Source organism: Opisthocomus hoazin, chromosome Z, assembly GCF_030867145.1.
Source record: "Opisthocomus hoazin isolate bOpiHoa1 chromosome Z, bOpiHoa1.hap1, whole genome shotgun sequence".
Lineage (NCBI taxonomy): Eukaryota > Metazoa > Chordata > Aves > Opisthocomiformes > Opisthocomidae > Opisthocomus > Opisthocomus hoazin.
This window is the reverse complement of record NC_134454.1, coordinates 34,433,303-34,447,957: the sequence shown is the minus strand read 5'-3', so window position 1 is coordinate 34,447,957 and position 14,655 is coordinate 34,433,303. Positions and strand designations below refer to the sequence as shown.

Here is a 14,655-nt window from a genome sequence, read left to right as displayed (position 1 = left end):
TGGATTGGACAAATAAGATATGTCTGTCCAGGGTGATGAGTTGGAAGTTCCAGTGACTATATAGCCAGGCAGAAAAGGGTGGTGTTATAGAGAATCAAGCCAGGTCTCCCAAATCAAAATGATCCCTTAAGGGGGTGGGGAGTTTCCAGTGACTTGTTTTACACTGCTGGTATATGAATTCTTAATCCTCTTTCACCTTGCTATGTGACTAATGCAAACAGCCACTGTATTTCTGCAGCTAAAAGTTGATTGTAACAAAAATTTGGGGTGGGAAGTGAAAATGGAGTAGACAGATCTATGTCTAATGACACTGCTTCTCACCTGAATTCCCAGGACTTGAAAGTAGAATCGCATGTTATAAACAATACCACACAGTGACCCTTGCAGTGACGCTAGAGGATTTGTGCCTCAGATGTCCTTAGCTAAAGAAAATCTGAAACATTTGAGTTTTCACAAGGTGAAATAATGACCTCTTCACCAAAATAAAGAAAATCTCTGTTTAGTTAGGAAGAAAGTATCTATAGATGTCGTTTGTTCATGTTACAGGTAGAATTCTGACTCTAGCTGCTTGCATGCAGCCCTGTTTAACTTCAGCAGCATCTTTCAGTGTTAGTGTGCTTGATCTGAGGGGGGGAAAACTGCTTTATTCCCTTCACCATTTTACTGTTCTTCCTTCTTGGACCCAAGCTTGGTTTCAGGCCAAGTCTTCATGACTGGATTCTCCAGAGATATTTAAAGATGGTGGTTCTACCTCGTTCCACACTGCAGAAAGGGGATCCTTAAAAGGTTTTAAGGCTAAGGCATTTATACATTGGACAGTTGCTTCTCCTGTTAAAAGAACAAAGATGTCCGTGTGACAGTGACTTGAAAGGAGACTGGTCAACAGTGTCTGCCTTTAACTGTGAACTAATAGAAATGCCCAGCCTGCTGTGAAGCACTTTGTAATTTACATATTCCTCAGATGAGCCTGGAGGCAATACCAAGCAGAGGTAAAAGTTGATGTCTGAGGCCTTGGCTGCCTCTGGGGCAACATCTGGGATGGAGGGAAGTCACTGAAGAGATCTCTGTTCTATCCAAGAGCTGGTGAAAATGTGGATTTCTGTCTCTGAAGTGAATTTTCTGGTTACCTTCTTGCTTGTCCATGCCTTTTTTCATTTGGGTTGTCCTGCAAAGATCATTCTGCCAAAACGTGGGCAATTCAGAGTAGCAAACAGCATATGAGTCACTGACTTGCACATAGTGATAAGAAAATTCAGTGCATGTTCTGTTGGCTTGGCTTCTGCTTTCAGTGACTTCCCCTCTCCTTGCTCCTGGGAAAACTCCTTCAAGAAAAAAAACAGGTGAATTTATTGTGAGATTGCCTGAATAGGAATATGTTTTAGTGTGCTGTAAAAGACTTCTGCGTTAACAAGAAAGTGCAATAAAATTGTCTGTCTAAAGAGAAGAGGGCAAACAAATGGCCTATCCTTGAACTGGTGTGGAGCTGTTTAAGATGCTGAAGAAGAGACAGCTTTTTACCTAGATTATTAGGGGTAGCAGGAGGACAGAGCAATATCGCTTTGCTGTTTCTATGTGGATGCTAAACTGCTTGAATGGTCGACGTGGTCTTTTGTGGATGGTGACTGGCAAGGAAACAATGCAGATGGCAGCAACGCAGTGCTCCTTCCTCCTTCACTGGGTGAACTGGGGGCTGAGGAGCTTTTTGCTGCCCTGTTGCCAGCTCTCCAGGGTGAGAGGGCCTGAAGTGGCAGAGCCTCTGTGTGCCAGACCTGGCAGGCAGTTGTCTTACTCATTAATGCTGGTGATACGTACGTAAACATGTATTTAAGTATGTGTTGGAAAAGGGAAGGAAAATACTTTTTCCAGGCTAGAGGCCTAGGAGTTGTCGTTTTTTATAAGAAAGCTTTGAATGTCTAGCTGTGTTGTACATAGCTATGCTTCTTAACAATCAGACTTAGTAAGGCTTCCTCCTCCTAAATTCTTTGGACTATTAGGGTGTTTACACAGGTAATTATCACCTGTCAGGGGAATAAAGATTTAAGAAATATTTTATCTAAAGTATTACATCTGTAGGTTTTCTTCCCACTCCTTTATAGGTTTGCATATATTTAAAAAAAATGAGGTTTCACATGAAACATTCTGTCAGCTTCCTGTTGGAATGAAGCTTGACAAATTCTTTGGCTGCAAGCACAGACATTATAGAATCATTGGATGCTTTGGGTTGGAAGGGACCTTTAGAGGTCATCTAGCCCAACTCCCCTGCAGTGAGCAGGGACATCTTCAACCAGATCAGGCTGCTCAGAGCCCTGTGCAACCTGACCTTGAATGTTTCTAGGGATGGGGTATCTATCACCTCTCTGGGCAACCTGTGCCAGTGTTTCATTGCCCTCATCATGAAAAAGTTCTTCATATCCAGTCTAAATCTGCCCTCCTTTACAGAATCACAGAATCACAGAATAGTAGGGGTTGGAAGGGACCTCTGTGGGTCATCTAGTCCAACCCCCCTGCCAAAGCAGGGTCACCTACAGCAGGCCGCACAGGACCCCGTCCAGGTGGGTCTTGAATATCTCCAGAGAAGGAGACTCCACAACCTCCCTGGGCAGCCTGTTCCAGTGCTCCATCACCCTCAGAGGGAAGAAGTTCTTCCTCATGTTCAGAGGGAACTTCCTGTGCCTCAGTTTGTGCCCATTGCCCCTTGTCCTGTCGCTGGGCACCACTGAAAAGAGCTTGTCCCCATCCTCCTGACACCCACCCTTCAGATATTTGTAAGCATTTATAAGGTCCCCTCGCAGCCTTCTCTTCTTCAGGCTGAACAAGCCCAGTTCCCTCAACCTCTCCTCATAGAGGAGATGCTCCAGTCCCCTCATCATCCTTGTAGCCCTCCGCTGGACTCTCTCCAGTAGCTCTTTATCTTTCTTGAACTGGGGAGGTCAGAACTGGACACAGTACTCCAGATGAGGCCTCACCAGGGCAGTGTAGAGGGGAAGGAGAACCTCCCTCCTCCTGCTAGCCACACTCTTCTTGATGCACCCCAGGATCCCATTGGCTTTCTTGGCAGCCAGGGCACACTGCTGGCTCATGGTTAACCTGTCGTCCACCAGGACACCCAGGTCCCTCTCCGCAGAGCTGCTCTCCAGCAGGTCCACCCCAAGCCTGTACTGGTGCCTGGGGTTGTTCCTCCGCAGGTGCAGGACCCTGCACTTGCCCTTGTTGAACCTCATCAGGTTCCTCTCTGCCCAGCTTCCCAGCCTATCCAGGTCACGCTGAATGGCAGCACGGCCTTCTGGTGTATCTACCACACCTCCCAGTTTGGTGTCATCAGCAAACTTGCTGAGGGTACATTCTAACTCTTCATCCAGGTCGTTGATGAAGAAGTTAAACAAGACTGGGCCCAGTACTGACCCCTGGGGGACACCACTTGTCACCAGCCTCCAACTAGACTCAGCGCCACTGATGACAACCCTCTGAGTTCTGCCATTCAGCCAGTTCTCTATCCACTTCACGGACCACTCATCCAGCCCACACTTCCTCAGCTTCCCTAGGAGGATATCATGGGAGACTGTGTCGAAAGCCTTGCTGAAGTCCAGGTAGACAACATCACAGAATCACAGAATAGTAGGGGTTGGAAGGGACCTCTGTGGGTCATCTAGTCCAACCCCCCTGCCGAAGCAGGGTCACCTACAGTAGGCTGCACAGGATCTTGTCCAGGCGGGTCTTGAATATCTCCAGAGAAGGAGACTCCACAACCTCCCTGGGCAGCCTGTTCCAGTGCTCCATCACCCTCAGAGGGAAGAAGTTCCTCCTCATGTTCAGACGGAACTTCCTGTGCCTCAGTTTGTGCCCATTGCCCCTTGTCCTGTCACTGGGCACCACTGAAAAGAGCTTGTCCCCATCCTCCTGACACCCACCCTTCAGATATTTGTAAGCATTTATAAGGTCCCCTCGCAGCCTTCTCTTCTTCAGGCTGAACAAGCCCAGTTCCCTCAACCTCTCCTCGTAGTGGAGATGCTCCAGTCCCCTCACCATCCTCGTAGCCCTCCGCTGGACTCTCTCCAGTAGCTCTTCATCCTTCTTGAACTGGGGAGCCCAGAACTGGACACAGTACTCCAGATGGGGCCTCACCAGGGCAGTGTAGAGGGGAAGGAGAACCTCCCTTGTCCTGCTGGCCACACTCTTCTTGATGCACCCCAGGATCCCATTGGCTTTCTTGGCAGCCAGGGCACACTGCTGGCTCATGGTTAACCTGTCGTCCACCAGGACACCCAGGTCCCTCTCCGCAGAGCTGCTCTCCAGCAGGTCTACCCCAAGCCTGTACTGGTGCATGAGGTTGTTCCTCCGCAGGTGCAGGACCCTGCACTTGCCCTTGTTGAACCTCATCAGGTTCCTCTCTGGCCAGCTTTCCAGCCTATCCAGGTCACGCTGAATGGCAGCACAGCCTTCTGGTGTATCTACCACACCTCCCAGTTTGGTGTCATCAGCAAACTTGCTGAGGGTACATTCTAACTCTTCATCCAGGTCGTTGATGAAGAAGTTAAACAAGACTGGGCCCAGTACTGACCCCTGAGGGACTCCACTTGTCACCAGCCTCCAACTAGACTCAGCGCCGCTGATGACAACCCTCTGAGTTCTGCCATTCAACCAGTTCTCTATCCACTTCACCGACCACTCATCCAGCCCACACTTCCTCAGCTTCCCCAGGAGGATATCATGAGAGACTGTGTCGAAAGCCTTGCTGAAGTCAAGGTAGATAACATCCACGGCTCTCCCTTCGTCTACCCAGCCAGTCATGCCATCATAGAAAGCTATCAGATTGGTCAGGCATGATTTCCCCTTGGTGAATCCATGCTGACTATTCCTGATAACCTTCTTTTCTTCCACTTGCTTGATGATGGCCTCCAGGATAAGCTGCTCCATCACCTTTCCCGGGATGGAGGTGAGGCTGACCGGCCTGTAGTTCCCTGGGTCCTCCTTCTTGCCCTTTTTGAAGATTGGAGTGACATTGGCCTTTCTCCAGTCCTCGGGCACCTCTCCTGTCCTCCAGGACCTCTCAAAGATGATGGAGAGTGGCTCAGCAATGACATCCGCCAGCTCCCTCAGCACTCGTGGGTGCATTCCATTGGGGCCCATGGATTTGTGGACGTCCAGATCGCTTAAGCGATCCCTCACACAGTCCTCCTTGACCAAGGGAAAGTCGTTCTCTTTGTAGGCTTCATCTCTTACCTCCGGGGCCTGGGATTCCTGAGGGCCAGTCTTAGCACTGAAGACTGAAGCAAAGGCGGCATTCATTAGCTCTGCCTTCTCCGCATCCTCCGTCACCAGGAAACATCCACGTCACCTCCAACATCCACGGCTCTCCCTTCATCTACCCAGCCAGTCATGTCATCGTAGAAAGCTATCAGATTGGTGAGGCATGATTTCCCTTTGGTGAATCCATGCTGACTACTCCTGATAACCTTCTTTTCCTCCACTTGCTTGATGATGGCCTCCAGGATAAGCTGCTCCATCACCTTTCCCGGGATGGAGGCGAGGCTGACCGGCCTGTAGTTCCCTGGGTCCTCCGTCTTGCCCTTTTTGAAGATTGGCGTGACATTGGCCTTTCTCCGGTCCTTTAGTTTAAAACCATTACCCTTTGTACTGTCACAACAGGCCTTGCTAAAAAGTCTGTACCCATCTTTCCTACAGGCCCCCTTTGAGTACTCAAAGGCCACAATCAGGTCTCCCCACAGCTTTCTCTTGTCCAGGCTGAACAGCCCAGGCTGAACAGCCCCAACTCTCTCAGCCTGTCCTCGTAGCAAAGGTGCTCCAGCCCTCTCATCTTTTTTGTGGCCTCCTCTGGTCTCACTCTGGACATTTTGGTAGTGTCACTCTTTGTAGTAATTTTTTCATCAACTAATGTCCATGGGGAGCAATGAAATGTGAGTTGTGTAAAAAGTCTGTTGAAATACCAAAAGCAAGTGAGCTGTGAAGGTGAGAGAAGCCCCTCCTTACCTTCTTGGTTTTTCTTCCAGTGCTAAAGAACGTCGATCTAGTGAGCAGCAAAAGAGGATCCTATTTGGAGGTTTAATTAAAGCTAGTGAGTTTTACTGATACTATCAATCAGCAAAGATTGAGAGGAGGGGGCACTGTGCCAGACTATTTAGTGGTCTTGACAGGTTAATTAAATACCTCAGGACTGTATTCTCAAGGTAAAATTGGAAGTGCTCTAACAGAAGAACAATTTGTCTTGGAACAAAGGTAAAGGTGGTTTTTTTCCCTGAAATTTCTGCAGGAGTTATATAAATGGTAATTATACAGTCTTTTAGGTATGTTACAGTTAAAGCTTTGACAGCATTTCCATTTTAAACCCCCTCCCCACCCCACACATGCCTTTTCACCCCCAGGTAAATTCTGTTCTTCGCTGGAGTTCAAATGCCCACAGACTTTGAATGTTATTTAACCAGTTTAAGATGGCTCCTTGTTTTTCATGTTGCTGGATAATACTGAGAGGAGGATTTGCTTCTGAATGTATATTGCTGTTGCTTCCTGTAAACCTCATTACGGCCACATGGTTGTTCATTAATGCCTAACCACTCTGAGGAAAATAACACAGTGTGTCAGACCGAGCTACAAAATGTGCTAATCTCACCTTCAGCAACTATATGGCTTGTTTTTTGTTTGGACCCCAGCTACTGTATTGCAGCAAATTAGTTTTTTGCAGGAGTCTGTTCCTGCTTTCCCTGGGGCAGAGGGTCTTAGATCAATACTGCTGAGTAGGTTTGCATGCAGCCAGAAACCTCTGTGGTGCAGCAAGATCCTTTCTGAGCCTGCATAGGGGGTTTCTGACGCAGAAATGGGGATGTTAGAAAGGGCCAACAGTAATGTATGAAGCTGAAGGAAGACTTCAGGCATTGCTCAAAAGCCAAGCTTTAACCAAGTGAAAAAAGCCAACAAAACCAACAAAAACCTGCTTGTTACTACGGAGAGGGATGATGCATTGTCCTGTCCTCTGCCATGCTTGTGCTGTGCGAAGTCCTTTGAGATACAGCTTTCTGCATGGGTCCAAAATGCTGCAAATGCCAGGCATGCAGATGTGTCTGGAGCTTTTTAAAATCTAAATAGTTTTTTTTCTCGCTAAGAATACTTTTACTATTGTAAAATATAGCTGCACTTATTTTTGAAATTATGGAGGTCTTGAGACAAATTCACCTCTTAAGTTAGTTGCTTTCAAGTTTTTGACATACTAATTAAATATTGACTCTGAGTGTCTTTCATCCATGCAGTAATAGTTTTTCGTGAAAGGTTGTAAGATACTCCAGTGAAGCAATAACTATAAATGGCAATTGATAAGTGTTTTCTGCATTTCTGCAAGGCGTCTCTGGAATGAAGAACGCAGTAGAGACCCAAGGGATGTGCTTGCCAGTGTCTGGCAGCAGCTCCCTAGACACAAACATGAAGTAGAAGTATACTTGTTTCCTTCAGAAGAAGGGAAAACTTGTGAAAAGATTCACCTCAGTTCTCGAAACAGAAGGAAGGTTGGGAATCTGCTGTTGTGAGATTTTGGTCTTGTTCATATTATTCCTGTGGAGGGCTGGATATTATTCTGTGTACTCTTGTCCTCTGACAGTATGAAATGTTACAGCTTTTTATTGGAAATGTCCAAAATTTGAGGTTCTCATACTCAGTGGTTGTGCATGAGTGGGGAGGGAGTGGTCATCAGGACAGAATCAGGAATGCAAAGTGTGGAGGAAGGACTTTAAGGCTATCAAAGTGAGAGGTAAGAAATTAGAAATGCTTGGAAACTGGGTGTCCTTTTGCTTCTTATCTTTCCTTTGTACTTAGAATTTAAGTACTTCTTATGTTTAAATAGACAATGATAATTTCAACTACAGACTCTAAAATGTTCTTCTGTTGTAGTCCTTCTAAAGGCCACAAACTGTTGGGTTGGTGCATTCATGCCCTCAGCTGCACGGGCACAGAACAGATGTGGATCCCTTGGCTGACCTCACAACTGCAACTCTGGCATGAGTTGTAGCTGTCAGAGCTGGCACTCTGTGAGACATGGACTAAAACAGCAAAACTTTTTCTGATGGTAGTGCTGAAAGGCTGTTAATTCTGTGTCCAGTTTATGAATGTGTTACCTATTGCAGGGCAGGCTGTAAAAGCAGAGCTTGTATGGGATATGTTTATATTTATTAACTTAATACATATATAAGTGAAGCTGTGTTGAGTAGTATGTTTTTGTAGTCCACAGAGATGAGTCTACAGCATTGTACTCTCCTTTTTCAGACAACAACCTATCACAGGCTAGCGACAGCTGAGACACATCTCTGCTGTGCTCTGCAGCATCTTGTTACTGGAAATCAAATCAAGAAGAGTTCTTGAGCCATGGTGTCTGATACACTAATTTAAGTGCAAGTTAAGAACACTTGCTTGGCACAATTGTCTTGGAGAACATTGCTGTAACAAAAGCAAAGAAATATGTCCTTGTTTTTATTGTGCCTGCCAAGTGGGCTTATATATTCCTAGTGTATTCCTCTTCCCAAGATAAATCTGTCTGGTTTACAGGAAGGTTTATTCCATTTCCATCCTCACAGACTGGGTGATAATTTGTCTGGAGTTTTTTCCCTATTGAAACATGCATTTTAAAAGAACTAGATACTATCCATAAGGCAGTGTTTTAAGCTGAAAGTTTACGCTGAAAGTAATTGAATGCATTTACTAAAAATCCTTATTTTAATATTTAAAGATTACAAGTTTAAAGACTTGCAAGAATACCTTAAGTAGAGGTGTTTGGAATTTAATATCAATTTTTCCTAAAGTTCTTGCAGGTAATACAAACACTGTTTGCCCTCTATACTACTAATAAGCTGTAAGAAAAAAAAAATGAAGTATGGTACTGAGGTGCCTAAAGGTAGAGGCAGATAGTAAGAAACTGAAACATTCATTTGTAGGGAATGGGTGTCTATTCTTTTTGGCAACTTCTTTAACCTGTTCAGTTTTGACTTGAAAATTGTGAATCAGTTCTTGATGTTAAGAAATCAAATATTAAAGCAGTGAAAATACTTTGATTTGGTGTTGTGATGTTTGCCTTTCTAGAAACAAGTGTGTTTGCTACTGGTTTCAGTGGAAAATTCCAGTAAAACTGTTCTTAAGTTGATGTCTCCAGAGTAGCTGTGTTCAGTGTTATACAGTGTGTGTCATTAAATATTTAAAACTGTAGGCTTTCTGGCTGCTGCTTGACTTGCATTGTGTTCAATGGCTTTGACATTGCATAACCTTAATGTTTATCTATTAAATATTCAGCTATTGAAGCAGCTCTGGAAGTAATACTTTAGTACAGCTGTTAATTCAGTGCCTATGTATGTTGTTTGAAGAGACTGAATCTAGAACTATTGGCAAGTAATTACTGAATGAGCCAACTGACAGCATACAGGTAGGGAGATGAATCTGGAGAATCTGTGCTTTGCGTCTGGAGGGTCTCTGCTTTAAATCTGTATCGCAAGTGAAAGAGTTGGAATTTTATATCAATAATGAATTGAAACTGTATATCCCATCCTCCAGGCAAGCCTTTTGTATGGGAATTAGTTCTCTTATACCAGTAACATTTTGTGGTGTCCTTGTTTTTCTCTAGTGGTGCTAACTTGCAGTAATCACAGATCACTAGTAATGTTTTGGCCAAGGCAGTCAAATTTCAATTACACTGGGTTTCTGAAGTTCTGTGTTTCTTTGAGATCTTGCCTGGCTAGAATTTCTGGTGCTTGCATCTTGCAAGATGAATAGAGGTAGTATCTGGATATTGGTAATAAAGTATGGATTTCAGTTTTATGTATGTTATTCCTGTGGCTGTTGGCCATCTTTGTTCTAAGAGTACATTCTGCTGGCTCGTGATCAGCTTGGTGTCCAGCAGGACTCCAAGGTTGTTTGTCAAGCTGCTTTTCAGCCAGTCTGCTCTCAGCATCTTCTGGTATATGGGATTATTCCTCCCTGGAATTTGTTCCCCCATGTCGTTCATGTGACTGGAGGAGATTTTCATGATTAGTAGCTCAATCACCTTTCCAGTGATTGAGTGGAGATTGACAGGTCTGTAGCTACCCAGAGAGCAAGAGAGCTTCTTGCTGCTTTTGAAGATGGGTGATACTTGCTTCTTCCCACTCCTCAGAAACCTTCCCTGTTCCCCATGACCTTTTAAAGACAGCCAAGAGTTGCCTTGCAGTGACATCCATCAACTCTCTCGGCACTTGTGGGTGCAATCTTTCAGGCCCTGTGGACTTTTGTCTGCAGTTCAAATATTGCTTGGTGTGATCTGCCTTCGTTAAGGGTAAGTATTCCTTGTTCCGGGCTTTCTACTGTCTCATGAGCCTGGGATCCCTGAAGGGCAATTGTACTGGTAAAGACTGAGGCAAGGAAAGTACTAAATATCCAGTGCTTCTCTGTGTCCCTGGTCAGCACTTTCCCTGCCCTGTTCAGCAGTGGGTTTTCCCCAGTCTTCCTTTTGCTGACAATATATTGTACAGATATTTTTTGTTGCCATTCAGATCTCTCATCAAATTCAAATCCAGGTGGGCTTTAGCTTTAGTAATCTTGTCCATGCGTGATTGGACACCATGTACATATATGTCCTTTTGTCCTGTACACATTGTTTTTATGTTGGAATTTGATCCCTTGTTTATCCAGGTAGGCCCACAGACAGCTTTACTTGATTTCCTGCTAGCTAGAATGGACCTTTGGCTTGGAGGTGATCCTGCAATAAATAGAAATGGTGAGCTGAGGCATCAACATTATTTCTAGACCTATAAAGCTGTTCTAGCAGCTTGCTTTGTAAGAGCTGCGGTGTCCACCTGTGCTGCTGTGCTGTGGTAGCCAGCACGGAGGCCCATCAGTGTGATGTATGGGTAAGAAGGGAGAATTTTGATTTCATTCTCATCACTACTGAACTTGAACTGTGGATCAGGCAGACCTTGTTAATTAACTATTTGCTTCTAGCCCATCTTAGCATCGCTGACTAGGAGGGAAAGAAGTTTTAGGTGTTAAGCATTGATTCACAGGTGACTTACTTGACTTTTTCTTAGCTTTTTGTGTATGCCCTTCTCTTTTCATAAGAGCGCAACTCCTGCTTACATTGTACTTTCTCAATTTTATTCTATCTAATGTGTAAAAATCAGAATGACTCTGGACAGTTAAGCAGTTGGTGGCTGGAGGGAAAGTCCAATTAGTGCATTAGATTGCATAGAAAATTGAGCTATTTAATCTATCAGTGTCTATAGAACTACTAGACCAAAGCCTAGATAGTTTGGAGACTGGGAAAATAGTAGCACAATGAAGTATGGCTTAGGGGTTTCGGCAGGCCTTTGGTATCTTCTATTCATACAGACTTTCATCACATTTGAAATGAGTTTGAGGCTTATATTCTGCAGCCTCTGTTCTGAGTACTTGCAAGTATGCATGCTTGGAAAATGGCTTAGTAACAGGTATTTATTTGAGTTTAAAGCTAAAGTCCGCAATATCTCCTGAATCTTCAGCAACCTGTGGGGTATTTTTTGGGTTTCTCAGTGAAATGATGTTTGACCAGTAGTTGCATAGTTTTCTTGTTAAATAGAAAGTCAGGTCACTTTTTTCCTTCCTTAGCTGATGGTCATTCCCAGGATTTCTGGCTTTTCTCCAGAAGACCTGGCCAAAAGCATATGGAAAGAAACACTTCCCTCTCACAGCTTAAATAGGACTGGATAGAACAGTTTTCAGTGTATCTCAATTAGAGAGTCTTCAAAACTGACAGATAAAATGGACATGTGCCAGTGATGCATGCAGCTGCCTGTCTAGTTTATCTGTAACTAGTGTCTGTCCTCCCCTGTTTCCATTGGTGTCAAACTTTACATTAATAACAGTTCATCATTATGTTCAGTTAAAAAATGGACTGGGTTGCTCTGTCCTCCTACCACATAGAATTAAATTGGGAGAGGTGGAAGGGTTCCTTTTGAAAATAAATGTTTACTTAGTTCTTCAGAACTGCTTGGTTTTGATAATTCAGGATTTTGTTGTCTAGTCTTGTTCCCCTGTCAGTCTGGCTCTGTTCTCTGGCCTTGGGTCTCCTTAAGGTTATCCTGCCAAGTGTGGCATGGAGCTTTATTTCTTCAAGAAGATCATAGCTAAAGTAGGCAAGTTGGGCAGGTTCTTTCATTCCTTAGCTGATGTATTTTTCTACCTCTTGGGTAGGCATCAGTGTCCTTGCTGCTTCTTTGGCTGAATGCAGGCAAGCTTCACTCTTTTCCTGTCTCTGGTGCAGCTTCTGTCTCAGACTGTGTGCACCTGGGGGTGACATAGGTGTATACTTTTGCCTGTAGAAGAGTAGGAAAAATGACTGAAGATCTAGAAACTGTCCTTTCAAATAGACGTGTACGTAGTGTGAGAGTTGAATATACAGAATAAAAAAAGAATTTAGTTTCTAACACAACTTGCAAGTATTGGGCTTTGGCTACACAGCCATATAATGGTTACAGATTTACCACTTCAGGAAAAAACTGTTTTTACAAAACTTCAGTCTCTTCAGCACAGATGTGGCAAAATCAGTCACTTGACACAGCTGCATCAGAATCTGCCATACAGCTGGTAGCTGGAGTCTGATTGCTCTTCTGTTTTTCTGCCTTGCAAGTCTGTGCTCAGTCCTCATCTCTATTTCTGGTAGCTCCACTGTTACTCATTATCCTTGACTTTGCAAATACCATCTAAGGAAAGGGCATGGTTAGTTTAACAAAAACAGCAAAAGACAGTAGGGTCTGTCCTTTGCTTTCTTCCTCTGAAAGAGCTAATGTTCCCGATGAGATATGGACTTCAGTCTTTAATGTACTTGTAGGAAGTTTTTAAGAAATCAGGATTATGTGTTTGCCTTTCCTAAAGGACCTGTTAAATTTCTCATGTACCTTGTGAAAGACTCTTGGGAATCAAGTATTCTGACATGTACAGGAACATGACTGCTGTTCTTAACAACTGTTATAGTGTGTCTTGTTTCCAGTAGTTGACAAGATTCTGTCATTGCTGTAATTTAAAATGGTGCTGGACTATAGAAGAGGTTCCTGTGACATGGGAAGCTGAGGTGGCAAGATTTGTCCAAAGTTGCATAGCAGATTCCCACCATGACTGGATGTGAGGAGTATTTTTTAGTATTTGGTGGAGTTGTCTGGTTGGTTTTTTACACTTGGCATCATAGACACTGAATCAATTTTTGCTAAAGGGTCCGTGGCTTTCTAGCTGGCAGCTTGATGGTGGTGATTTTCATGAGCTCATCTGTGGACAGTACCGTAGTGCGTATTTCTAATAATATAAAAAAGTGAGGGGGCATATAGAAGAAAGAGGACTGAAGTTATCTTCAGCTCCGTGGGCTTAGCTCCAGTGTAAAATAAACTGTTCTTCAATGTGGCTTTGGCTTTAAGTGGAGTCAAAACAAACAGCATGGAAACTGAGAACTTTTGTCATTCCTTCTGTAAAACTGGACACTGGCAGCTTTTCTATTATGATTATATTTGTGCATCTTTACAAAAAAAGAAATAGGAGAAAAGGCTGAGGTTATTTCCAGCTGCCTGTGTGGGAGATAAGACAAGCACTCTGAACACAGGTGTTTAGCACTTGTGTGGCTTTTGTGTTGAAAGATCAACGAACGGCTTGCAGGGCTGTTATGCTGGATAGTGTGTTCTCTGATAGCTTCGAGTTTTGTAGGTCGGTCCTGTTCAGCCAGCTTTGGAAGACACCTTGCACAAAGCCCCTGGGTACAATGCCCAACGATCACAGCACTGTTCAGGGTACTGCTTGTTTAGTCTCCAGTGTGCTCTGTCTCAATTGCCTTTTTTGTTATGCTTCCACAGGAGTCTTTAAGTATCTGCTGATCTGCATGGAAATGAGACGGGGAGGATTTGAAAATATATCCCAGGATTAGGCGAAGGATACATTTACAGAGTTGAAGTTCTAGCTGCCCAGAGTTGGCTGACTGCGTTGCAGGGAGGGAAGGAAAGGAGATGAATCTGACCACTTCTGGAGGCTCCTTTTTATCTTTATATTCTGTACAGGGAGAACTCTGAACAAAGTAGTTTGTCCTGTCGTATTCCACAACATGATGGTTCTGTTCTAACCTTCCCTGTAATAAGGATAAAACACTTTTACAGACTTCAGTGGGAGGTAATGAAGTCATCATGCTCGTTTTGTAGCATATGTGTAAGGGTGGGTGCAGACTGGGAAGCTCAGCATGACCCAGCAATGTGCACTCACAGCCCAGAAGACCAACAACATCCTGGGCTGCATCCCCAGCAGCATGGCTAGCAGGGTGAGGGAGGGGATTCTGTTCCTCTGCTCTGACTTCACCTGTAGTCCTGCATCCAGCTCTGGAGCCCTCAGCACAGGAGAGACCTGGAGCTGTTGAAGCAGGGCCAGAGGAGGCTATGGAAATGATCAGAGGGCTGGAGCACCTCTGCTGTGAGAAAAGGCTGAGTGAGTTGGGTCTGTTCAGCCTGGAGGAGAGAAGGCTTCAGGGAGACCTTACTATGGCCTTCCAGTACCTAAAGGGGCCTTAAAAAAAAAGACGAGGACAATCATTTTAGTGGGTCCTGTTGTGATAGCATGAGGGGTAATGGTTTTAAACTAATAGCATGGATATAGACTGCATATAAGGAAGAATTTTTTTTTTTTTCCATG

General features: G+C 44.3%; 1 protein-coding gene across 13 annotated transcripts in view; it reads left to right on the top strand.

Annotated features, from left to right (window-relative positions):
• Positions 1-14,655, top strand: part of ELAVL2 (ELAV like RNA binding protein 2) — a 93,897-nt gene that overhangs the window by 68,950 nt on the left and 10,292 nt on the right. The window lies entirely within an intron of this gene.